The sequence below is a fragment of the Hyla sarda genome, chromosome 3 (assembly GCF_029499605.1).
Source record: "Hyla sarda isolate aHylSar1 chromosome 3, aHylSar1.hap1, whole genome shotgun sequence".
Lineage (NCBI taxonomy): Eukaryota > Metazoa > Chordata > Amphibia > Anura > Hylidae > Hyla > Hyla sarda.
The window spans coordinates 181,791,650-181,818,963 of NC_079191.1; the positions used below are offsets into that span (position 1 = coordinate 181,791,650).

Below are 27,314 nucleotides of genomic sequence, written 5' to 3' on the forward strand. Positions count from 1 at the left end.
TACTCTCTCCTCCTCTAGCAGCTTATAATTAAAAAATATGTTTAAACTTTCTGGCACTTGATTTAAAAAAAAATAAAATGTTTTCCAGTGGAGTACCCCTTTAAACAAAAGCATGTACAATAAGAGCAATGTCACTATATAGTGTACATGACTCACAATAAAAATAAACAGTCAAACAAAAAAGCAATGGTGCATTTCTTTACCATTGGCCGATAAGTAAACGGATAGACAAGGGGCTTCTGGGAGTGCACAGCCCACCGAACATGAAATATAAAAAGGGTTACATGACCATACATACATAACATAGCACATATAGCAATTAATTCACTCCCACTTCTGCTAGTACCTGCAAGGGGGTTAAGAATTCTGCATTTAAATGTTCCATGACTAATACTGCACATCAGTTTTGTGATTGGTCCTAGCAGATCCAAATGAGTCACAGTGACTACTTCAGGTGGAGAATAAGGGTAAGGCTATGTTCACACTTCGGAATGTCTGCATGGAAATTTCTGTTCAGACATTCTGGAGACTAAAATTGCACGGCAATGCACTGTCTCACAGAAACATCTGATACGGAAATTGCACAGCAGAATCCGGTTGAATTCAACAGGACTCTGCTGCAGCGGAATTACGCACGGAATTTCCAAAGTGTGAACATAGCCAAAAAAGCCACCAAACTTCTCTAACCACATAGCTAGGGAATCAAAGCAAGTCTGTTTGAAATCCAAAAAGTCTGATCCCTGTCCAGCCTGCTGTCACTAAAGCTGTCCTTGTACTTTAGAGGACAAACGTTTATTTAACCAAGAATGATTCCTTTCAAATGCTTTCAAAGGGGTGAGGGGAATAAACCATGGCCAGACTCTGGCAGCAGTTTATCACCGGCAGGCACAACATGAAATCCAAGCACCTGTCGACAATAGTCAGTTACACCAAATCTGTGGATTCGAATGTCTTTCATCTATAAACACTCTAAATGAATGTTGGTTTATTTACAGATTAAAGCCAGGTACTGAAACGTTCATATTTTTTCTAATCTGTTTCTATTTTAAGTACATTATAGGGCAGTCATCTTGCTTGAGCTGTATTTTAGTGATTATTTAAAAATAAATATATAGACAGTCATAACTTTCTTACAAATTTTGTTTGGGGCAATGTGAATTTAGCCCTAGTTTCCTATTGTATCACTAGAATTGAAGTCATATATACAGTTGGCTGGTTTCCTGTAGGACAGTGTGAACATTTAATTGCATTTGTGATCGGAGCTACACAATCGTGCTCGTGATTACCATGGTATATACTTACTCGTTATATGAGACATTTAAACCTAACATATCGGTCTGAATTGTGCCCAATGACAGAGACCAAGGCCACGCCTTTAGTGGGCATGCCCTGTAATGGATAAATTTTAAATGAAATGGAGAAAAAGAGGGAGGGTTGGGAGGGGTCCGCAAACGTCATGAACGCCCTCCTCATAGGAGGCAGGGGCGTTATATACCACTTCCCCCGCCCACAACCCCTTATGTCCCGCCTGGCCATGCAGAGGGTGGAGATACATCCGCCCCTCTCACAAATACAGCCTAATTAGGCTTTCCACTTGTGATCGGGGCTACACAATCATGCTCATGATTACCATGGTATATACTTACTCGCTATATGAGACATTTAATTGAATTTAAACTGAATTGTGCCCAATGACCGAGGCCACGCCTTTAGTGGGCAAAAATCTACATGGGAAAATTGATGTAATAATCATGAAGCTGATGCCCCTAACTTGACACAATCCACGATATAGCTCTAATGGGAAGATGGACGTTAACTGAAAGCGAACTGACTGTCCTGGGATACGATGCTTAGAAACTGAAGAACTGTGGTAGTCATGCCTACTCTAACCGAAACCTGAGTTGGCTCTTGAGCAGTACTTGAGCTAATATCCAAGCTGCTAATTGCCTTTGAATGCTTGCCCAATATCTCAGGATGAGATTGAACAACTATAACCTGTCAGGCCTAATGAAGCTCACCATGTCTCTGCTATTGAGTGGCAAAATACAAACTGTTAGCAAGATGACACACAAGCGCCACAACCCCAGTAACCTGGCAGTAACAGCCTGTAGATCAAACAATGTCGGTATACATCTTGCCAGAAACTAAGCCAAGCCTAAACTGCCCTGTTCCTGACTCCACCAGTAACAGGAGTGGTGTCCCCCTGTGAGTGACCCATCCTTGATTCCACTGTGTCTACAGTTTTAGCCTACCCAAGTACCTGCAGACATTAATGCTCCATGCGTGAGCCATCATGTCCTCAACTGGGCCCTTGAGCATATGATGGTGCTGACGTGTCAGGCACTGACTGAAATATTAGTTATAAGGGATTATTGACCGCCTGTGTGCCTACAGGTCTATTGCTCTGAGGCTGTGTTAATACCGGTGAATTGCATGAAACCTTCCCCTGCAGACGTGGCAGGCATGTCGAGTAAACCGCCACCTATGTGACAAAATATATTAAAGATGTGTCAGTAACAATAACCTATGTGGTATCTCCCCCTTCAGACGTGGCAGGTATATCAGGTAACAATCACCTATGTATCGATAAGCTATTGCTCTGAACGAATCAGTAGCAACAACCTGTGTGGTGCCTCCCCCTGCAGACGTGGCAGGCATAACAGGTAAGCAACCACCTGTGTGTCGAAATGTTGTTGTTCTGAAAACGTGTCAGTAACAACAACCTGTGTGGTGCCTCCCCCTGCAGACATGGCAGGCATAACGGGTAAGCAACCACCTATGCATCAAAATGTTATTGCTCTGAAAACGTGTCGGTAACATTAACCTAGGTGGTGTCTCCCCCTGCAGATGTGGCAGGTATATCAGGTAATAACCACCTATGTGTCAAAATGTTATTGCTCTGAAAATGTGTCAGTAACAACAACCTATGTGGTGCCTCCCCCTGCAGACATGGCAGGCATAGCGGGTAAACAACCACCTATATGTTGAAATGTTACTGCTCTGAAAACGTGTCAGCAATAACCTATGTGGTGCTCCCCCTGCAGATGTGACAGGCATAATGGTTAAAGGGGTACTCCGCCCCTAGACATCTTATCCCCTATCCAACGGATAGGGGATAAGATGTCAGATCGCCGCTGTGCCGCTGCTGGGGAGCCCCGGGATCCCCGCTGCGGCACTGCGCTATCATTACAGCACAGAGCGAGTTCGCTCTGCACGTAATGACGCGCAATACAGGGGCCAGAGCATCGTTACGTCACGGCTCCGCCCCTCGTGATGTCACAGCCCGCCCCTTTCAATATAAGTCTATGGGAGGGGGCGCGGCGGTCGTCACGCCCCCTGCCATAGACTTGCATTAAGGGGACGGGCCGTGATGTCACGAGGGGCGGAGCCATGACGTCACACGGCTTCGTCCCCTGTATCGCCCGTCATTACGCACAGAGCGAACCCGCTCTGTGCTGTAATGATAGCACAGTGCCGCAGCGGGGATCCCGGGGCTCCCCAGCAGCGGCACCGTGGCGATCTGACATCTTATCCCCTATCCTTTGGATAGGGGATAAGATGTCTAGGGGCAGAGTACCCCTTTAAGCAACCACTTATGTGTGGAAAAGTTATTGCTCGGAAACGTGTCAGTAACAACTGCATGTGTGGTGCCTCCCCCTGCAGATGTGGCAGGCATAACGGGTAAACAACCACCTGTGAGTCAAATGATATTGCTCAGGAAAACGTGTCCATAAGAATGACCAGATGTGACGAAATAACCACATATGTTTCGTAAGTTGCTCTGAAGCTGTGCCAGTAGCGGTAACCTGTGTTAAACTGCCCCTGCAGACGTGGCAGGCATAACCAGTAAAACAATCGCCTATGTGTCAATAAGCTGTTGTTCTAAAAACGTGTTGGCGAGAACAATTATGCAGTGCATCCCCCTGCAGGCGTGGCAGGTATACTGGGTATGCAACCACCTATATGTCGTGACGTTGTTGCTCTGAAAACATGGCAGTAACAAAACGACTATGCAGTGCATCCCCTTTCAGACGCGGCAGGTACAAAGGGTAAACAACCGCCTGTTACGCCGAGCGCTCCGGGTCCCTGCTCCTCCCCGGAGCACTCGCGGCGTTCTTCTGCATCCATCGGCCCACTCAGACCCGCTGACCGGGAGCGCTCCACTGTTATCACCTGCGGGGATGTGATCCGCGTAGCGGAACGCGCCTGCCCGCGGGTCGCATCCCAATCACCTCACCTGCCCCGTTCTCCTGCTGTTCTGTCCCGACGCGCGCGGCCTCGCTCTCTAGGGTGCGCGTGCCGACTCTCTGAAATTTAAAGGGCCAGTGCACCATTAATTGGTGCCTGGCCCAATCAGTACCTACACCTGCAAAACATATAAAAACCCACTTCCCCTTCCTGTCCTTGCCGTATCTTGTTGCCCTAGTGCCCTGAGAAAGCGTTTTGTGTATCCCAAGCCTGTGTATCCAGACCCTTGCTGACTACGATCCATTGCTGCCTGCCCAGACCTTCTGCTACGTCCGACCTTGCTCTTGCCTTGTCCCTGTGTACTGCGCCTGTCTCAGCTGTCAGTGGGGTTGAGTCGCTATCGGGTGGAACGACCTGGGGGTTACTTGTCGCTGCAAGTCCATCCCGCTTTGCAGCGGGCTCTGGTGAAAACCAGTAACCCCTTAGATTCCGTTCCCCTGTTACGGCCCACGCCATCACCTCACTGACACAGAGGATCCACCTCCAGTGTCCTCGCTGCATACCAGTCTGGATCCTGACATCGCCTATGTATCTTTGGAGACGTGTCCGTAACAACCCCAACTACTGAAGTATCTGGCGTAACCTATCGGCTGTGGGAACGAAAGTCGACTTTAACAGCAGAGTAGCCTATGCTCGAGATATGAACTGTGACATGTGAGGTCGACTAAGTTTGAGTGGTGTGCTGATCCAATCCTCACAATGGATGAGACTGCCAGAATGTAATGTAGTTATGTACGGAATGATAACAGTATGAAAGCTATGACGTATGTGCTGTATACAGACATGGCCTAAGAGCATGAGGTACGTGTGCATGACGTGAGCGAATATCGAATTAAACAATACGAAACAAAACTTAAGGCTGGGACCGTATGCACTGTATAGCTGTGAACATGTGCACATGTTTGCCAGGAAAGCAACACACATGCACCAAGTAACTATAATCAAAATACATGATTAAGCTATGACCATTTGTATCCCATAAATGCTAGACCTTCTGCATGAAGCGAATAGACGCTGCAAGCCTATGAAGCATAACTGGAGAGAAATGCTATGTAGTTACGAAAACTACAACATATGTATAGTATGCACAGCATGACGCTATAAGCTTGTTAACAGTATAGTTGTGAGAATATGTATAGTAACGCAGTATCAAACTAAATGAAGTGCAGCTACGATCGTATGTTCCGTATAAATGGTGCAACGTATGTACAGTATAACTTGCACAAGCATAAAGTATGAAATAACAACAAGTGAATCTGCAGTACTGATGATATGAGCGTGTATACCTTAGAAGTGTCAGTATGTGAACTATGTCAATGGTATCGGCAAATACAGTCTAATTACTAGCAGAATTAGTGCGACCTAATACATGTATCGGAAATGCTACGAGCCTATGGAGTAGGACTGGAGAGAAATGTTATGTAGTTACGAAACAACCAACGTATGTGTAGTATGTACAATAGCACGCTATAAGCTAGTAAACAGTATAGTTATAAGCTTATGTATAGTGTAAGGATTCCTCCTTGGGGATTAGCTCCGGGATCGTCCTGGACACTGCCATAGGACACGTTTCCACTCAATAAACCTGCAGACAACGGTTATTCATGCAAAACTGGCACCTTGCCAGCTTTATTTAGACAGGTTGCAGGTAAAACAAAACATAACTCAGGAACAAACCAAAGTCCTAGACCGTCTGGTCACTGACTACACATATCAGCATGCCCTGACTACTATCTGGTGAGCTACCCTCAGCCAGCATAAAACATGTGCCCCTGCAACCTGTTACTCACAGTTCACACCACTTCTTCACTTCTTGGACCGCTCACAGTTCACTGTGTGTTTCCTCAACAGGGTCCGTGTGTCTCCCCCTACAGCGACATGCTGTTACCCAGGGAGAGCCCCAACTATTCTGTTTCTTTTCCTTTTAAACACACTTTCCCTTCCTGATACCTCATTAATCAGGCCACAGGTGGAGCATTCTGCAGAGATAGCAAGGGAAATACACCCTTTCCTTGCCACACTGCCACATATCCCCCCCCCTCTGCTCAGACCACCGGGAAGGAGCACTTGTATTCAAAAGGCAGAGTCCAACTGCCTTTCCTTTTCCTTGAACAACTACGTCCAACAGGTTTTGAGGCACTTGGCTTCCTTCATCAGTAGATTTTATCTGCACCACTTCAATGGTGCACCCTTCTTTCATTCGCACTTTCATCAACCACCGAGCACAAGACTCTTGGTCACCTTTGACAAATTCCTTGTAAAAAGCTCCATTCATGTCACACCTTTCCAACACCAGGTTCTTCATCTTGGTCTGTGCAGTGCTCTGGACTCTAGGTGCGGACAAGGCAGATGCTCTAGGCCATTGTCTTCTTCTGTCACTGGTATGACCATTGCACGAACTTTGCTGGTGGCCAACCGAGCCTGTATCACCCATTTGCAGGTCTTCTAAGTCATCCTCCACAATTTCAGGAGGCTTCCCTTTAATGCACCTGTCCATCTTCACCTTGAGACGGACTCTTCTCCAAATTCTACTTCTGCGGACTTTCTTCCGATGTTTTCTGGAACTAATCCAGCGCCTCTCAGGGATTCTACCACGACCCAGTCTTCTATCACAGTGACCTCTTTTTAAGGACTCTGCTTTCTTATTAGCCCTTTCTTTAGGGACACCAACCTTCACAGGCTCATTTTTAGGCTGAGAACTCTTGGCTCCTTTAAGCAGTTTTTCACCTGCACCTTCAGATGTGTCACTGACTTTACTTGCAGCTTCTGCAGTTATCTCTGGTTTAACTTCTACCTCAGAGAACTTCTCTGCCTCAGAATTTTCACCATCCAATGTTAATATCTCTGCAGCTTCAGAGGACTTCCTATATGGTTTCACCTCAGTCTCAGCTTCAGAGGACTTCCCATATGGTTTCACCTCAGTCTCAGCTTCAGAGGACTTCCCATATGGTTTCTTCTCATGGTCTTCAGACTCTACTGTTTCTTGCGTCCATTGTTCAGACTCCGCCTTTTTTAGAGAAAGCATCCCTGTCTCCAATAGCTTTTGCCCCACAAGCAGTTTTTCTTCTTTTACACGGACGGCTGTGTCTTTGGCCTCAGTTTCCATCTGAGACACTTTTAACCTCTCGTTAGCCAGTTCTACTATAGCTTGGTCACGGCTTTCTTTTAGGACCTTCATGTCCCCTTCCAGCTTTAAACATTTCTGCTGCTCTTGAGCTTAGTAGAGTTCTTCTTCTCACTTTTCAGCAATTCTGTCAAGTTTTTGACAGTATCCTCCAGGGACAGCAGTTGTTCTCTCATCTGCTCATTATCTTTATTCAGTTGCGCCATCTTGGACACTTTCTGCTCATAGACTTTTAGCTGAGCCTCTTGTTCAGAGAGCTGAGTACCCAGTGAATCCAAGGCAGCTGCGCGAGACTTAATATGCGTTTCGTTCTGCGCCTCCAGGCTCTGCACCTTATGAGCCATTACCACTTTCTCCTTCTCCAGCTCTTCCATGGCTACCAACCTAGCCTTGTGATCACTTTGTAGAGCCAGATATGCCCCACACAGGACATTCACTTCTTCATCCTTGAATGAGATCTGCTTGGCCAGAATCTCCAATTCTCTCTCCTTGCTGGTCATAAGACCCTGGTAGCGGGACAGTTCATCCTGCAGAGCCGCAAACTCACTTTTGTGGCGCTCCATATCTTTCTACAGCTGAAGCGTCGCTTCCTGCTCTTTATTCAAGTCTGCAAGCATTTTTTCTTTCTCCTCTGTCAGGTGATGAACTACTTCTTCCTTTTGAGACAATATAGCAGAAACCATCTGTAAGGTTTCTTCAAGGTTCTGGATCTGCTCCCTTTTTTTTACCAAGACCAGCACGTTTTTTCCGAGATCTCTTACTTACAGCGGTCTGCTTACTCTCGCTGCCGGACCCTGTGACATTCTCCCGTCCTCTGACAGTCACCTGTCCTTGGCCTGTCTCTTCCTTCAAGCCAACTCGTTCAGACTCTTTTCCACCTTTTAGGAGTAGTCTCCCCCTTTTCAAGGGTCTTGGCCACTTGGGCTTCAGGGTAGTTCCTGGACAGTCTCTCTGGACTGTCTCTCTGCTCACTGGCAGACTTCTCTTTCACTTCAACACTGTCTCTCTGCTGCCCAGCAGAAAGGTCTAGGGCTCCTGGGTCTGCAACAACATCTGGTCCAGTGGTTCGACCTTCCTGGTCATGATCCATCTCTGGTCCAGACATCACATCTCCTTCTCTCAGGACTCTGTCTGTGACAGTAAGCGCAGCACCCAGCTCCACATGTACTCTCTTCAGTACTTCTGCATTATCCACAGACATCTCTGTAGCTTCTTTTCCAGTCACCTCTTCCAGATGAACAGGCAACTCTAGCCCCACCTTGGGCTCATCTTCAGCTGGTGGATGGAACCCATGTTCCTGTACCTGATCAGTTTCTGGTTTCACTGAAGATTCTCTTACAGTCAGAGGCACACTTGTCACTTGAGTCACTGGATCCTCTTGGACTTGACTCACGGTCTGGTCTTCAGCTCCCCCAGTAGTCTGGCAGACCCCTATCTGACCTACATCTAGTGACTGCTGACACTCCCCGTCCTCAGCCTCTGCTGAGTAACTCTCCACTAGTGTGTGGTGCAAGTCAAGTGTTGTGGGCCTATCAGGTGTACCTGCTCTAGTTACCCGACAGTCTTCCCATAATTGCTGAAAAAATTGAAAATCCGTCCCCAGTACTACATCATACTTCAAGGAGGGCTCTATTGCAACCTTGTGACCTATAGTACCATAGGGAGTAGAAATACAGACATTAACCATTTTATAACCCCAAATACCAGCCTGCATAGACATTATAGCTGGGTCTGGCTTTCTGCCGCTGGACTTTACCAGACTTATTACACATCTAGGGTCTAACAAAACAGTCATCTTTTTACCTTCTATTTCCAGCTCACACAGGTTTTCTTTTGTCCTGTCAGAGGTGGCAGCAGTACGCTTTACATCTGAACACATCAACATAAGTTTTTCAACAAAAACTTTATCAGATTGCTCATGTTCAAAATTTACAGGACAGTTCATAGCACTAGGACCTAACTCAGGCAAAGTGTGTTTTGTTACATTTTCTCCCAGTCCTGCATTCAACATTTTCTGTTCACCAGATTTTTTCAATCCGATCTGCACAGTGTGAACAGTCTCATCAGTCTTCATGAGGGGTTCCCCACCCTCACATGATTTTGCAACTGGACATAGGTTGGTACCACCTTGAACCCTCTTCACACAGTCAACTAGGGAAACATCACCCTCCGACTCAGCATTTTTATGCACAGTCCCATCATTCTTATGTACAGTCTCATAGTCTCTAAACATGTCTCCCATAACCCCTGGAACAGTCTTACCAGAATCTCTTGCCGTCCAATCGGTTAAGGGCTGGCGCTGGAAACCTCTCACCAGCTTCTCACATCGCTCCACTTGCTCTTTAAGTAGCTCTGCAACTTTAAACCCAGCATCACTGTTAGGCTGCAGTGCACACTGTAGTCTTGCAGCTTGGCTTACTCCCACTTTAGTCAGGATCTCTGTCTTGACTTTCTCATAGTCCTGTAAGATCTTTGGATCCAGTTCACAATGAACTTTTTGGGCCTCTCCTCCTATGAATCCATACACCAAGTTTCCCCAGTGTGTCTTGGGCCATGCCTCATGCGTAGCAATCTTTTCAAACTCTGCAAAGCTTGCTTCTTCTTGCGCTGCAGCAGTCTGCAACAAAGCACTTATCAGGACATCCATCTTGCAAACACAGCACAGTCCTCTGCCGAAATGTCAACCGCTTTCCAACCAAATTTTCCATTGCCCCTAGCTTCGCCTTTATACACAGTCTCAAAACTTAATTTGCACTCTGCAGGTGGCCCGTCCACCTGTCTCCTTACTTGAGAAAGAGCGCCCACTCGCTTGATGCGATCTGTTGCCCTTAGCAACAACTTCACCACAGGCTCAGTCCTGCTCTTGTACTCCACAGCTGGGCTCGTCCCACTGTCTCCTCTCTGAGAAAAAGAGTTCCCACTTGCAACATGCACGATTATTTTCTCTTGGCAACAACTTCACTGCAACTCTACCACTGGTTGCTCCTAGCAACGTGTTTGCCCGCATCCGACACCAATTGTAAGGATTCCTCCTTGGGGATTAGCTCCGGGATCGTCCTGGACACTGCCACAGGACACGTTTCCACTCAATAAACCCGCAGACAACGGTTATTCATGCAAATCTGGCACCTTGCCAGCTTTATTTAGACAGGTTGCAGGTAAAACAAAACATAACTCAGGAACAAACCAAAGTCCTAGACCGTCTGGTCACTGACTACACATATCAGCATGCCCTGACTACTATCTGGTGAGCTACCCTCAGCCAGCATAAAACATGTGCCCCTGCAACCTGTTACTCACAGTTCACAATAGTAATACAGTATAAAGCTACATGAAGTTACGGCTATAGCCGCCTGTGTATGCAGTATACAGAAAACGTGTATGCAGTATAACTTGCCCGAGCATAGTGGACGATATGACACCAAGCGAATCTGCAGCCCTGATGATATGAGCGTGTGTACCTAGAACTTTCAACATGTGTACAGTGACAATGGTATCAGCAAGTAAGGTGTACTTACTAGCGTAAATGGTGCAAGACCTGATGCATGTATCGAAAAGCTGCGAGTCTATGAAGGAGGATTGGAGAGAAAGCTATGTGATTACAAAGTAAGAACGTATGTATAGTACATACAGTATCGCGATATGAGCTGTGAACAGTATAGTTGTGAGCATATATATAGTAACATGGTATAAAGCTAAATGAAGTACAGCTATGATTGCATGTTCCGTATGAATGGCGTATACGTATGTTCAGTATAAACTTGCCCGAGCATGTACAAAAAGACACCAAGCGTATCTGCTGTACTAATGATATGATCATGTGTACCTTGAACTATCAACGTGTGTACTGTCAATAGTATCGGCAAGTACCGTGTAAGTACTGTCCTAGCGTGAATGTACAGGCATGTGTGTGCTTATACCAACTACTATGGTATCAACCTGTTGTACAGTAGAATTGATGCCACCGTATGTACCGAATGACAAGTATAAGTGTATGTACAATTATAACAACTACTAGCACACATACTATGACACCTACTACAGTCACAATCACTGGCATGTGTACAGTATGAATGGCACAAAAACGTGTGTGCAGCAATCAACTACCAGCGTGTGTACCGTATGACTACAACAGTAAACAACCATTAATGTATGACCATTGTAAATGAACAAGCGTATGTGCAGAAACAAAGTACTGGCATGTGTACAGAATGACAGTTGCAATAGTAGACAACTACTAGCACATGTACAGTATAACAAGTACCACGGTCACAAACACTAGCATATGTACCGAATGACAGCACAGAAAGAACGAGTATGCAACAATCCACCCACATGTGTATCATGTAGCTACAACAATATTACAATCATTGATATATGTTGATTGTACTGGCATATAAACAATGTAAATGGTACCGGTGTATGAGCAGTGACCACCTAGTAGCGTATGTACAACATAACCACTGTAACGCCGAGCGCTCAGGGTCCCTGTCCCTCTCCAGAGCGCTTGCGGCGTTCTTCTGCCTGCAGCGCCCCGGGCAGTCCCGCTGTCCGGAAGCACTGTTCTGGTGTCCCCGACGGGTATGCGATCCGCGTGGCGGGACATGCCCGCCTGTGGGTCGCATCCCGATCCTCTCACCTGCCCTGTCCTCCTTCGGCTCCGACCCGGCGCGCGCGGCGGCTCTATGAAATTTAAAGGGCCAGTGCACCACTAATTGGTGCCTGGCCCAATCAGTGTAATTGCCTCCAAACACTACATTAACCCACTTCCCCTTCCAGTCCTCGCCGGATCTTGTTGCCCTAGTGCCCTGAGAAAGCGTTTTGTGTGTATCCCTAGCCTGTGTATCCAGACCCTTGCTGTTGCCCCTGACTACGAACCTTGCCTCCTGCCTTGACCTTCTGCTACGTCTGACCTCGCCTTGCCTTGTCCTTGTGTACCGCACCTGTCTCAGCTGTCAGTGAGGTTGAGTCGCTATCGGGTGGAACGACCTGGGGGTCACCTGCCGCAGCAAGTCCATCCCGCTTTGCGGTGGGCTCTGGTGTAAACCAGTAACCTCTTGGATTCCGTTCCCCTGGTACGGCCCACACCATCGCCTCACTGACACAGAGGATCCACTCACGTGTCCTCCCCGCATACCAGTCCGGACCCTGACAACCACTACTATCGTAACTACTAGTGTATGTACAGTATGATATAACCTGCGTAAGTGTGTCGACCAAACCACGGTAGATAAAACAATTACTAGCGTATGGACAGTGTGGGTGGAACCATGTATATGCAACAACCACTATTGACAGATGTATGGTATGGTACTAGCCTAATTACGAAATGAAAAGGTGCTTATATATATATATATATGTATGTTTTTTTTATTTTTTTTCCCTGTACGTGCGTGCAGTACAAGTTCTATAGGCAAATAAGAGGGAAAGTGTAGTACCAACTCAAATGGTACCTACCACGAGTGCATGCGCTGTACAGAGACAAGGGGACCTGCCCATGCAACTACTGGAAAGTGTGTCTGAACCAAGTGCTAAGAAACATATCCACGTTTTATTTTTTTATTTTTTTCTCTGGATTTGATGTATGATATGAATGCTATAAGTCAATGCACCAAATGCTATGAAAAAGCACGGTATAAATGAAAACCCAGTATGAATGCTGACTGAAAGCACAGCATGAACGCACGATTATATCAGCTTTGACTGAGATCACCGTATAATTTCCGGCATCATGCTATGAATTGAGGCACTGTATAAATGTATGTATGAGTGCTGTGATGGGTGTATGGTGTGAATGAAATGCACAACTCCTGTGAACTGAATCAAATTTTATGACCATTTGTTCTGCATAACTACCATGAGAAACAGTACTGTGGGTAATGATTGTATACTGTATGATCTTGTGACCAAATAAACTGAATAGAAACACTGTGGCCATAATTATTGTGATACTATGACCCTATGGACGACGAATAAAGCTTTGACTCAGACCTGAGTGTATCACTAATCGTGAGCCTTATATGCACTCAGCCTATATGCACAATAAACTGTACCTACAAGTGCATAATGAATAAGACTCTATCCCCCATTTATACTGTAAGTAACGCTAATCAGGCAGCCAAGAAAAATAACACTGCAAATGTTGCAGACGCGCCACCTGCACGCTGCATGAGCAGGCAGCAGAAGGATAACATCACGAAATCTGGGAGATTGTACTCCCCTCACATGTGAGCCCGGCTCCCGGATCCTGCAGCTCCGCAGGCAGAGCCAGCAGACCACAAAGGCTTGATCTCACCTGATCGCTACTGCTCTTCAAGACCCCCAGACCTCAAGCTGCTGCAACCACCTAAGCCGCTCCATAACCGTCACGTGGATATTAAAGCAAGTCTCCCGCCAAGCCAGTCAGCAGCTAGCCCCGCTTCAGCGACCGTCGGAGCTCCACACCGCGGGAGATTCATAACGCTGGTTACAGCTGTACAGCATGCGTGACCTGCTGAGGGCTGCCTGACATCCATGAGCAGCCTGACTTCCGCAAACGTCATGAATGCCCTCCTCATAGGAGGCAGGGGCGTTATATACCACTGCCCCCGCCCACAACCCGTTATGTCCCGCCTGGCCGTGCAGGGGGTGGAGATACATCCGCCCCTCTCACAAATACAGCCTAATTAGGCTTTCCACTAGTTTGTCCATTATTCAGAATGACTGATCCAAAATTCCAAAGAATTTTGAAAAAGAACTGTCATTGATAAATATGGGAAATGGCAAAGCATAAAGGTAACACAAATATAATTGTAAGACTGTTTCTCATCAGGTTGTATGTGCTAAAAGTAATTACTATAGAAACATTACAATGGGTTTTTGGTTGAAGAGAATTAACATGGTTAATAATAATTATCTGCGTGGAGCTTGAAGGTTTTCAGTTTTTTTTCTGGATTTCCCCGATACTTTAGAAAATACTGATGGATTATCTGGGCTCCTATAAACCTCGTATCTATGTCTGAAATAAGTTGCCACAGAAATAAATGAAAAGTATAGCGCCATTGAAATTTTGACCAATGGCGCTAGAAGAGAAAATATTATTTGTTTGAACAAACTATTCTCTATTTTGGCTTTTATGCATTTGGTTATAAAGCAAATGGCACATTATCTTACTTTTTTTTGTAATATATTATGGTGAGTAATGGTCTTTGTAATCTCTTATCAGTACAGAAGTCCATTAGCATAATTACTGTGTCTGCACAGGAGCTGAATAATATAAGGCTCGCATACAGTCTTTGGCAACATTTTCCATTAATGTCGGCTTAACAGTTTATCTGTTTGCAAATATTCTAACTTTTTTTCTTTCTTCCCATAAGATTTTTTTTTTCTTTTTGTGCAATGTGTTTAGGTTACAAATTAAGCAAGAAAATATCAATTTACACATTTATTCAGCTTTTGGGCATTTTAATTTTGATTACATCCAGTCAGTTACAGTAGACGCTGGAGGGTTTTGTTAAAATTTAATTTGAGCGCCATATTCACTTTCATGAATTTTGCTGATTTCTTAAATAAATTGTTTTTTAATGTCTGAAAAGTAATGTATGTCTTGTAATAGAGTGACTTAAAGAGAAACAGACAGCAGCATCACCCGCACTAACCTGAATTTTTTTGAGCAATGGAGGCGGTCTTCTGCCTTCTGAGCAACACTCAAGTATTTCTCAAAAGTGAGAAGAGTGCCCCTATTGCTCAGAAATTTTTTTTTGTAAATAAGGAAAAATACAGATTGCTCAGGAATGGCTGAACATTTTATTCCATATAAAGTGCATTGCAATCTGCATCACCCACACTATTAACCATTATCAAGTTAGAGCGGCTAAAATCTACCTAAAAAGGCTTATAAAACCTAAAAAGGGTTATAAAAATATTGCTAGGATTCTGGGCCTCCACTGGACCAAAGATAGAGCTTGGGACAAGGGTGAACTTTCTCAGTAATGACCAGCCTGCCAAAATTTTAAAATGCCTATTACTTGATGACTGATTTAGGAGGTCACAAACATCTAAAGAACTGCAGGCCTCACTTACCTCAGTTAAGGTCAGGACACATTTATGGGTGGGTCTCCCACATGAGCCTTTGGCTAAAAGGGCCTTTACTATGTGTATAAACAAATGTAGTGTGGTGTCTAGGTGGTGCAGGTAATAGTGTAGGGTACATTGGTATTAACCCTAGGTTGTCGTGACCCCAGGATGCGGTTTCCTTAGATTATTGGTCCTACCACCAACCGTCCCAGAAACGGTAGGGAGAAACAATTGAATGTCCACAGCAGATATTTGATGAAACCGGAATAAACTTTACTGCATATTTTATGCAACTGCAGGTAACAAAACAGTCTTTGCATAGAGGACCAGAGTTCTGGTTCCTCACAGGTTTGCTGGGACTTCTGAATACAATGAGCTTTGGTTTGCTAGCCACTGTGCTACTAAATTTCGGATAATTGAGTTGCAGTAGTCACACAGGATTTTAGTAGTTTTTGAGCTTTGATAACTCACAGTTTAGTGGCTGCGGAAGATAAGGCTTCAGGCCTGAGATGTGCTTTCTCTGATAGTCCGGAACCAATAGAGAAGCTAAGAGAGCGAATTAAGTGGCAGCAGCCCCTTATTTATTAAGAGGGCAGGAAAAAGCTAATTGGTCAGCAGAACCTGTCAGTTATGAACTCTGGATCTCTGGGTATATCACATGACCCAAAGGTCCTTAAACCACAGCATAACATAAATTAAAGGCACCTGACCTCTAAGGTCCTATACATAGATATCCTAGAGTAATTACATATATAATTATATACATTGAATATTACATATTAAGAGGCGACTAGGGGTTAGCCCTTCAGGAGAGACCATTATCATGGAGGCACTCTGGCTGAGGGGACTCCAGACAAAAGGGACAGGACATGTCCTGTACCGGGACACTACAGTAGGAATCGCTACTCAGCCTGGAACAAGCACTATCAGGATTCCGGCATCAGGGTATAGGGCAGTTGGATTTAACTGCCCTATCCCCTGATGCTACAGATGACTAAAAATAAATGTGTGGGGCCACATTTTAGTTGTTACAATGCTTGATTTAAAACAAGTTCTTACAAAATATAGCATTAAAACATGATGTCTCCTGATGAAACCTGTAGCTGTTGTTCATGAAAATAGTATGTATTTCTAAACATGATTTACACAAAAATAAATTAAACAGGCAAATTAATTTCCACAATTTACTTTGACCACTTTACTGATTTAACCCCATAAAGTGCTAGTGTAAAGTGGAGTTTATGACTGTTACCGTCTACTGACCATGGGATAAGAACTTTGTGTTCCAATCTTTTATTACTCTAGTTCCTGAGCAGACATGTTGTCAGTCTGGCCAGTTCATCTTCCATTGTAGAGTCTGAGCAGGTACAGGCCTGTTCTGAGTATTTTGCAGCATCAAAAGGGTGTGGCTTAACAGTGAAATGTGCGCATGGTTTGTTAAGTACATATGGTTAGATAAGAGTTCAGGGTTCTCTCTACAGAACATGTACTTGCATGCTGGGGTACTACCAATGGTCAGCACTGTGCAAATGAAATCTGGTAAGTGCGAGTGATTGTACTGCATTGTGATAAAATTATCATCAATATTTTAACAGAAAGAGTCTATTCACATGTACAGTATCCTGTGGATATTTGATGTGCAGGATTTGAAGCTGTTGATTTCAATGGAAACTAAATGACTGAAAACAGCTTCAAATCCTGTGCATAAAATATGCGCAGGATACTTTGTGTGAATACTCTAAGGGTCAATTCACATGTATAGTATAAGTATTTGTTAAGTATTTGAAGCTGCATGTTTTATGCTACAGATTTCAGTCTAAACTAAATGACTGGACACAGGATTAATTCTCCAGCTTCAAATCCTGTGCATCAAACATGTGCAGTATACTGTACATGTAAGTAGTCGAATAGACCCTAAGGTTGCGTTCACTTGTGCGTGTTTTCTCCTACAGATCTGCTGCTTCAGCAGCAGCAGATATGCAGCAAAAATATGCACGTTTGAACCCTAAGAGTATTTTCACACGTTCAATATCTGCTGCATATTTTTACGGCATATTTTGTGCAGCTGATTTTGCTATCCATTTACTTCAATGGGTAGCAAAATCTGCTGAAGTGAATATGCAGCCTATCTGCAGCAGAAAATACGCATGCGCTAAGGGGTACGTTAGCGGCTTGCACATTGCTTCAGTGTGTCTGCTCGTAGCGGCAATATGCCGCTTCCAAGCAGGCACATGTAAAGGCACTATGCAGCAGTCCTTCAACGGCGGATCTGCAGTGTAAAATACGCTGGGGATCCACTTATGTGAACGTACCCTAGGAGTGTGTTCACTTGTGCGTATTTTCTGCTGCAGATTTGCTTCAGCAGATTTTGCTGCCCATTGAAGTCAATGGGCAGCAAAATATGCAGCAGCAATTCTGTATTATTATATACTGCAAATCTGTATTATACACTGTATTATACTACAGATTCCAATGTAAACTAAATGACTGAGCACTGCTTCAAATCCTGCGCATCAAATATGCACAGTATGCTGTAAATGTAAGTACACCCTAAGAGTGGATTTATAATTTAAAATATATGTTTCTTTCTTTTTCCTAGCTTAGCTTGCACGTATTACCTTATGCCAATATCTATGCCAAATTAACCAAATTGTCTTACAAAGTGCGATTAATTTGGCACATTTTTTAAATCATTTTGTGGCCTCTTGGTTCCTATGCCACCGTTTGAGAAGAGTGCAGTTGTGCAAAAAGTTTAACAGCGAAATTAAAAACTCTACTAATTAATTTTACTCAAGTAAGTCACTCCTGGAACATCTGCCAGAAAGCAAAACTGCTAAGGAAGGCACAAAAGTGGTGCAAAAACATGGTAAATTTCCGAAAGTGAAGATGATCATAAAAATCCCACAAATAGGCACCAAAGCAATAAATAAATCCCCCCCATGTGTCTGTTTCTACAGTTATACTTTATTGTTTTTCTCTGTGAAAAATACAAAATTAGTTTTTACTAATTACCAAAAATCGTAATGTCTGAAGCAGCAGGTCTATAAAAATGTATTACCAGCTGACCAATCTATGACCTGGTTTATAAAGTCTTAATTTAATAAGCCTTTATCTATTCCATGTGAGTTATTCTTTTTAGTCAATGTATGGGTCGAATAAATCTGCAATTATTAAATCTTAAATTCATTTAAAAGCCTTTTGGTAATTTCTTTGCTTTTATGACAACTATTAATTTCCCCCAATCCCTTAGATCAACTCCGCCTGGAACAGGAAAAATCACTGAGAGGTTAAAACCTCACCCTTCTCTCAACAGTGTTTTTCGTTTCCCTTTGTTGAAAGGAAATCTGAAAGGTGCAGGGGACTGTCGCTCTCCCATAAAAGAAGCTGGGACTCCTTACCTGGGCTCTTAAGACAAACTCTGGAGACTTGTTGGAAGTCACCCCTGTCCTATTTCTCCCCATAAGGCAGAAATTCCAATTCTGCCGCATGGCGTTTTTTTTGGCCAAAAAACGCTGTGGCCAGATGTTAGCTGTAAATCAATGAGAAATCTCAAAATTCTTTTTCCACTTGGTGATTTTCAGTTTGGCATTTTTTTTTTATCCTTTTGCTGTTTTTTCACTCTTTTTTATTTATTTATTTTTGGTGTTTTTCAGCTCCTTGGCGTTTTTTGCAAAATCGCAGCATGTTGAGCCTATGGCGTTTTTTCCCCCCTAGAAGTCTATGGGAGTAAAAAAAAAATGGCAAGAAAAAGCGCCATGTGGGTTTTAAATTTGGCGTTTTTTCAGGCGTTTTTTCTTCTCTTTTGGACTTTAGCGATCCAAAAAAGTTATGGAGATACCTTTTTTAATAAAATTTCGTAGGGTACCATTAAAAAAAAAATAATAAAAAAAGATGGAAACATTTTTATTTAACCCCTTAAGGACCAATGCAAATAAACCTGTACGCCCCTGAAAGACCAGGCCTGTTTTTTCAAATCGGGGATGTCTGTCTTTATTAGAGAATAACTCTGATAATGTTTTACCAATCACGATAATTCTGACATAGTTTTTTTTGTCACAAGTTGTCCTTCATGTACATAATAAAAGTAAGCCGATATCATTTGTAGTTTTTTTTTACAATGCAAAAAATCATGACATTTTTACAAAAAATTTTGATTTTTTTTGCTATTTTAACACTAATTGGTTGCATGTATTTATACATACTGACCAAATAGTTTATGAAACTTATACTTTCAGATGTCTACTTTATTTTGACTTCATTTTTTAGTTTTTAATTAACATTTTAAATTAGTTAGAAGCCTAACAATTTACCTTGAAATTTTGAAAATTTAGAAAATTTGAAAAGTACATCTTTTTTTATGTGCTATGCAAGGTTTGCAGAAATTAAAAGGTAGTAGAACATAGGAACACCCCCCCAAATGACCCCATTTAAGAAACTAGACCCCTCAAGGTATTCGCTAGGGGGTACAGTGAGTATTTTAACACCATAGTTTTTTGGCAGGAATTATTACAAAGTCAGTGTTAAAAATTCGAAAATTGCAATTTTTCACAAATGCATAATTTGGGGGGCATATTTTTTGTACATCACTTCTGATATTGAAAGAAATGCACCCTATATTTCATTTAGCTGCTTGTCCCATGTTCGGAAATACCCCCGCTTTGGCCATATATGGTTCCTTGGCCGCATGGTAGGACTCAGAAGAGAGGAGCGCCATTTGGCTTTCAGGGCAGAACAGTACCACCACCCCCACAAGTGACCCCATTTATATACCGCACCCCTACAAGTTATTGGCTGGACCAGGGACCTCTCTGATTGGTCCTTGGTCGGCTGGCAGTATAATGCGTCTGTCTGTGACAGTTAAGGCTCCTGATGGATATATCCGCCATGTTGTGGGAATAAGCACCCGCTCATGGCGAATATATCCATTACTGCTGCGGCTGGGTAGCTCAGTGTGTCCGCTCATGACTGCTGGCGGAAAATCCATCGCTATGAGTGGACGCACAAAGCTACCCAGCCGCAGCAGCGAGCTCATTACTGTGACTGCTGCATAATGTGTAGGATCACGTGGTGGACATCCGCAGCATATTACATGCTGCGGATGTCCACCAATGCGATCCTACACATTATGCTTTTTTTTTTTTTTTATTAGATTCATTTAATAAATGTATTTTTAATATATATTTTTTTTTTTACACTTTTATTACATTTTTATTTATTTTTACACTTTTTATTTTATTTATTTATTTATTTTTACACTTTTTAATGCTTTGGAATACTTAGTATTCCAAAGCATTGCAGTTATATGCTGCCTGCCAGTTTTCACTAGCAGGCAGCATATTAGGACGTGCCTCTCAGGCAATACCCAGGGCAGACCTGGGGGTCTTTGTAGGACCCCCGGCAGCCCAGGTATGCAGCAGCACCCCCGCGATGCTCCGGGGTGCTGCAGGAGAGACAGAGGGAGCCCCCTCCCTCTGTCAGAACTCCTTACAGCGCGCGGTCACTTCTGACCGCGGCTGTAGGGGTTAAACTGTCAGGAGTGAAGTGAACTTCACTCCCGGCAGTGCGGCCACACACAGCACCCCGCGATCGTGCTGCGGGGTGCTGCAGAGGAGACAGAGGGAGCCCCCTCCCTCTGTCAGAACTCCTTACAGAGCGCGGTCACTTCTGACCGCGGCTGTAAGGGTTAAACTGCCGGGAGTGAAGTGAACTTCACTCCCGGCAGTGCGGCAGGCCCCGGCCAGCCGCGTATTACACGCAGCACCCCGCGATCGCGATGCGGGGTGCTGCAGAGGAGACAGAGGGAGCTCCCTCCCTCTGTCATAACACTTACAGCCCGCGGTCACTTCCGACCGCGGCTGTAAGGGTTAAAACTGCCGGGACCGAAGTTTACTTCGGTCCTGGCAGTGCAGCAGGGTCCCGGCTGTGTGATACAGCCGAGTCCCTGCCGCGATCTCGTGGGTGCACTGGGCAGCACCCACAAGAAGAATGGACGAGTATAGACGTCCAGGTGCGGGAACGCCCGCCAACCTGGACGTCTATACTCGTCCATGGTCATTATCGGGTTAATTAAATTTATCTTTTTGTATAACAACATTTTTATAAATTTTTAAACAGGGATCAATTTATGTGTGCGCGCAGGGCACAAAAAATATAGCCGACAATAATAAAAATGTAGTGTGTGTGTGTGTTTTTTCACTTTTTTTTTCAGGTGGATCTACTACTCCCAGCATGGGAAAACGCTGTTCCATGATGAGTAGTAGTACCTGTACTAATTTACAGATAGCCCCGGGTTCCGTTGCAATCCTCCTCTATAATGTATAGATGCAACCGTTCGCTCTTCTATGGTTCCCTGCACTGCTGTATATATACACCTATTTGTATTTCCCGCAGAGAGCTGTGATTGGCCAGATGGTTCCAGCCAATCACAGCTCTCTGTGGGAAATATTAATAGGTGTGTGTATGTGTGTGTGTGTGCATATATATATATATATATATATATATATATATATATATATATATACATACATACATACACGTCAGTGCCATAGAAGAGCGGCCGGCCGCATCTATATATTATACAGGAGGATCACAGCAGGTGTCAGGAGTGACATCCGCTGTGATCTTTCCTTAACTGCAGGTACTACAGCTCCCAACATAGAGCAGGGTGTGCTCCATGTTGGGAGCAGTAGTACCTACAGTTAAGGACAGATCACAGCGGGTGTCACTCCTGACACCCACTGTGATCATCCTTTCTATTGCAGAGATGCGGAGCGGCTTTCTGCTGCGCTTCGCATCTCTGTACTATACTCCGCCCAGTGATGTGAATAGAACATCACTCATTCATATTTCTCTCCGAGAGCTGGGATTGGCTGCAACCATCCGGCCAATCACCACTCTTGCCGGAAAATATGAATGAGTGATGAATTTCTATTCACATCACTGGCCGGAGTAATGTACAGAGATGCGAGAGCTGTATAGAGCTGCTCCGCATCTCTGCTATATTATGAATGATCCCATCGGGTGTCAGGATTGACACCTAGGGTGATATGTCTATTAGTACAGGTACTACTACTCCCATCATAGAACAGTCTGTTCCATGCCGGGAGTAGTAGTACTACCTTAAAAAAAAAATCAAAAAAGGAAAAAAAAAGTGAAACACACATACACACTTTATTAAAAAATAATTAAAAGTTAATTTCCTTAAATGATTTTTCCCGTCCCTACTGCATCCTTTTTTTTTTTTTTTCTGGTACCCAGCACATTTTGAAAAAAAAACGGCAAAGAGGCTAAAAAATGCAATTTTAATTAAAATGCAAAGACGCCAGAGAAACGCGGGAAATTGCATAGGACTCAGGACATTGTGATTGAATCCTTCTTCCCCAACCCTACAAAACGACCAGGAATGCTCCAACAGTCTTTTAAGACATTAGAAGATTTAGTACATAGATAGTACTAGACAGTGGATACAAAATAATAATATTTTTGTTGAGTTTGCTGGCCCTAACAGAGGCAAAAAAAGCTTCTAAGTGTTGCATAGCTAGATGGCTCAGGATGGCAATTTTAGAGGCTAATATAGCTAGAGACAAGACGCCACTTCCTCAAGTGAAAGCCCACTCGATTAGAGCAGTCTCCTCCTCTTTCTGGGCAGAGAGATCAGGATCTTTAGTAGAGCAAAGTCCTTTGGATGCAAAGTCCTTAGTCCTTTTTGTCCCTCCTTTAATATGTATTTTAGGCTTCTCCACTTGTCTCCATGACAGCACCCTGAGATTAAAAGGCCCTCCCTTTCCTCTCCTTCCCAGTGTTTTTTCTATCTGGATTTGGGAGGAGCTTTCTCTCTCGGGGTGTCAGGCACCATGTCCGCCGTGGCCCCTTTTGCGACATCCTGATGGGCTGAGGGTGAGGGGCAGTGGCAGAATGCACACCTGAATAGGCCATGCTCTTCTTTTGTTGAGAGTGCAGCATCTGACGTCACATCCATCCAGGAGCTGAGTCATTTGATCCAGCCTGCCGTATGAGATTCAAGGGTGGGTTTTTAAATGCAAAGGCGTTTTTGTGCATATAAAGCCTTCCTTAAACCAGTGTCTTTGCTTCCCTCTGATAAGAAATCTGAGGCAAGCTCTTTCAGTGCCAGGATGTCCACGGCAGCAAAAGAACCCGAGGTTGATATGGCGCAAAATCTGGGAACTGTGAGTACTGAGGGCCAGTGGTTTTACTCAGGCCTATCTTTACAGGGTACATGTGATGCATCCTCCCTTTCTCATTTGCAGGGAGAAACAGATTCTAGTGGAGACCCAGGCAGAGATTCATGCTGCATAGTGTCCTGTAGATGTCGCCTCTATGTCTGCTGCCTCTATTACAACCCATAAAGAACATTTTCAGATTCAGAGGAAAGTATAGCTTTACAGGATGTCGAGGAAGATTAATTAGTAGAAGGTAGAGATGATGAAGATGAATCTGTGTTTAGGAAATTCCTTTTTAATTCCAATAATATTTAGGAATAAATTAGATCATTCAAATCTACCTTGGGTATGTAGGAAGTCCAGGAAACTAAGACCTTACATGATGAATTATTTGCTGGGTTAAGAGCTCTTATTATATAATATTTTATTATAATATTCATAAGATTATCAAAGATGAGTGGGCTAAACCTGATAAAGGTTCCTTTATACCCAAGGGTATGAAAAGACCTTATCCCTTTAGTGATGAGGATACATCTAATTGGGATGCAGCCCCTAAGGTGGACGTTCCCATAGCTAAAGTGGCAAAACAAACTTCCCTGCCCTTTGAGGATTCTACCCAGTTGAAGGAGCCGATGGACAGGAAGGCAGAGAGCCTTCTCAAAAAGACATAGTGGGCCGATTGTGCCATGTTATGCCCTAATGTTGCATCTACATTTGTTGCCAGAATACTTGGTGTCTGACTTGATCAATTACAAATATACTTTCAGGCTGATGGACCTAAGGAATACATTTTAGAGTTGCCTCAAACTTCTTAGCAGATTCTACAACAGAAGCCGGTATATTGTCTGCTTGTACCACTGTGTTATCCAATACATCTAGATGCGTTCTGTGACTAAAGTCTTGGACAAGAGAACTAGCTTCTAAAAATGCTCCCTAACATGGACAGTTCATGTTTTGGCATAATTTAGATAATATTTTCGCTGCAGATAATAAAAAGGGTTTTCCTAAAAAAAAAAAAAAAAAAAAAAAAACCTGAGCCTAAGAAAACTCTTTTTTGCCCATTTTGTCAGCCCAACCAGTCATATAGAAGGGGGAAAGGGAAGTCAGGATGTTGGTTCTACAGCAAATGCGATAGGGGTAGAGGATTTCTTTTCAACCTCAATCCGCCAGATGCCAATAAAAAAACAATGATTCCATTTTTGTGGGGGCTTGCCTATGTAATTTTGCCCCCAGTTGGCAATAAAAAGATCTGGGCTGGATCCTGAATCCAAAAAAGATCTGCATCACATCTAATGCCCAGCAACAAGTAGAAATTAATTTTTGGACTCAGAGATACTACAGTCCTTTCTGCCTAGAGAAAAGAGAACATGGATTCAGGGCTAGGTGGCAGGTGCTGTGGTTCCTTCCTAAATTATTATTTGCCATTTCTCAGGGTGCTGGCGTAGAGATGAGCAGAGAAGCAGTGAATTATACTCACAGATAATTCATTTTCTGGGAAGTCTCCACAACAGCACCCATGCATCCCACACTTTTTTTTTTTCTTTCAAGAATGAAGGAGCAGGCAGGAGCACTCACCACTGTAGTCTTAAAAAAAATGTAGCCTTTTATTATCTCACAATATTATCATACAGCAAATGAGCATATTCAAGCTATAGTTATTACAAATCTAACATATTATTGACATTTTCCCTTAAATATGAACCTGATGAACTAGATCTTTTGACGATATGCCGGTCTGTCATTTATTTGTATAGTAGGAAATAACTTGATCAAAATTGACTAGCTTATCAGTGGTCCATATCATCAAGCAGGTGGGTCCTTAGGAGACATGCCAAACCCTCCTTTTCTTGACATACCATATTTATCGGCGTATAACACGCACTTTTTAGGCTAAAAAGACGTCGCTACGCAGGCCCAGTAAGGCCTTGCGGAAGACAGCGGAGGACTGGAGAAGACCAGGAGAGCCCAGCGGAGGCCCGGGGTCACCATCGGGAGCGGCGGGGACACCATCGGGAGCGGCGGGATGTGGTCCAGAGCGGCGGGGACAGGTGAGTACAGCTTCCTATACTTTACATTGCACGAATCCCTCACCATACGATGGATTCAACAAACGATGGCTCGTTTGGAACGAATTGCCATCGTATGTTGAGGGACCACTGTATGTGTGTGTGTATATATATATATATATATATATATATATATATATATATATAATATATGAAGAAGGGCAGAAGTGAGCCTGGCCAGGCTTCAGATGACGTTGTGCCTGCCAGGCCACTCCCCCTCCCTCCCTCGCACACAGCGGAAGGGCTGAGCAGCCATAATGAGGGAGGGAAAAGGGTATTTATTATCATTTTTAAGTAGAAATAAGGATAGGGATAGGATAGGGATAAGTGTCAGGGACAGATGGCGGGGGGGGGGGGGCAGGTATTAGGGACAGTTAAGTTGATGACATGTGCTCTTTAAATCCATTTGATAGGATCACTGTCTTAAAATGTCTACCCCCGTTTCATCTTTATCATCCTGGTAGATGGCAGAAGATTTTTTACCAAGAATGTCTCTCTAAATTTGACCATTGATTCCTTCCTTCAGTTATGTAAAGTTTGTCAGAACCATTTGCTGAAAAGTAGCCCCACACCATGATATTCCCACCTCCAAACTCCACTGGGGTGTTGGTGTTTTTAGGGTGATGTGCGGTGCCATTTCTCCTCCAAGCATGGTGTGTATTATGGCATCCAAACAGTTAAATTTTGCTTCTATTTGACCACACTGTATTCTCCCAGTATTTCACTGGTTCCTGCAAATGATGTGCAGCCAACAATAACAGAGCTTCAACATGATTTTATTCAGCAGTGGAGTCTTGTGTGGCGAGTGTGCATACAGGCCATGAGGGCAGAGCGCATTACTTGTTTTTGTTTTTTGAGACAACAGTACTTGCGAACTCAAGGTCTTTTTGAAGTCGTATTTGGCTGTTAGACAACTTTTCTGATCATTCTCCTAGGGGGAGATTTATCAAAATCTGTCCAGATGAAAAGGTGCCCATAGCAACCAATCAGATCACTTCTTTCATTTATAACAAGGCCTCTGAAAAATGAAAGGAGTGATCTGATGACTACTTTTCCTCTGGACAGGTTTTGATAAATCTCCCCCTTAATTCCTAAATCTTGCAAGGAGCACCTGGTTGAAGCAAAGTTATGGTGAAATCATTGTTTTTCCATTTTTCGGCCCCCAACAGTGCTCACTGGAACATTCAAAAAGTAAGAATTGCGCCAGTAACCAACGCTATTGTCATGTTTTACAACAATAGGGTTGCGAAGGTCTTGAGACACCAATTGGGACCGAACCAGCTGATATAATTTGCACTGACAAGGAATTGGATTGCTTTTTAGTTAAGGATAGATTTCCAGTTTTGTCTTGACTGTCTTAACGTTCCACGCCTTTTTGCTCTTTCTTTGTGTTCAATACTTTTTCCTTGTGTCATTTCACATTATTACACATCATTTTTTTTCTGATCTCATTTGTTTTGGTTCCTTTGTATGTATAGATTATGTTTGTTGTTACCAACAACTTGCAAACATTTTATGTCAATAGCACCTTGTAAATGTATTTAGTGAAAAAAATGGTATTCAATACCTATTTCACTGGCTGTAAATTATAGATTGAGCCCCCCCTTTGTTGTGTGTGTGTGTGTGTGTGTATGTATGTGT

The 27,314-nt window shown here is 43.6% G+C and overlaps 1 protein-coding gene across 3 annotated transcripts in view; it reads left to right on the forward strand.

Annotated features, from left to right (window-relative positions):
• The window catches only part of DLGAP2 (DLG associated protein 2), a 1,068,027-nt gene that overhangs the window by 14,254 nt on the left and 1,026,459 nt on the right, over positions 1-27,314 (forward strand). The window lies entirely within an intron of this gene.